Genomic DNA, 535 nt, shown 5'->3' on the forward strand with positions numbered 1-535 from the left:
TTTCAGAGTCTCCAGCCCTGAGCAGTGGGTCAGGGAAGGTCTGGTGAGCTGAAGGCCCAGCCCTGTCTTCCTCCCCTCCCCTTGCACCCAGGACAGGGTCACACACCTGAGGGAATCCCTGGGGCTTTGAACTCAAGGAAGGGCACCCGCATGAAGATGGGAGCTCGGTGACACTTCTCCAGGTCGCTGCCTTGGTAGATCATGTCCAGTATCTGGCTCACCCAGGTAGTCCCTGGAGAGGGAGGGAGATGGGAGGTGAGCAGGCTGAGGGCACAACCTCGCTGGCCAAGGTGGGGACTGCCGCCTGGGAAAGGGTGGGTGGCCCTCCTCACCTACCGGACTTGGGGTAGGTGCTGATGAGCAGGTCATCGGCCCGGGCCCGGAAGCTCTGCAGGGGTCCCAGTGCCTCTGCAAAGTACTTGATGAGCAGAACCCCTTCACGTACTCCAGTGGCGAGCGAGAGATGTCCTGGATCAGCTCCATGTTCCCGCGTCAGGGGCAGAGCCAGGCCCACTTCCTTTAATACCATCACAAC

General features: G+C 61.1%; 1 pseudogene; it reads right to left on the reverse strand.

Moving 5' to 3' along the window:
• Nucleotides 1-6: 6 nt before the first annotated feature.
• On the reverse strand, nucleotides 7-483 carry LOC108526036 (sulfotransferase 1A2-like; annotated as a pseudogene).
• Nucleotides 484-535: the final 52 nt, after the last annotated feature.

Source organism: Rhinopithecus bieti, unplaced genomic scaffold (genome assembly GCF_001698545.2).
Source record: "Rhinopithecus bieti isolate Rb0 unplaced genomic scaffold, ASM169854v2 scaffold_67593, whole genome shotgun sequence".
Taxonomy (NCBI): domain Eukaryota; kingdom Metazoa; phylum Chordata; class Mammalia; order Primates; family Cercopithecidae; genus Rhinopithecus; species Rhinopithecus bieti.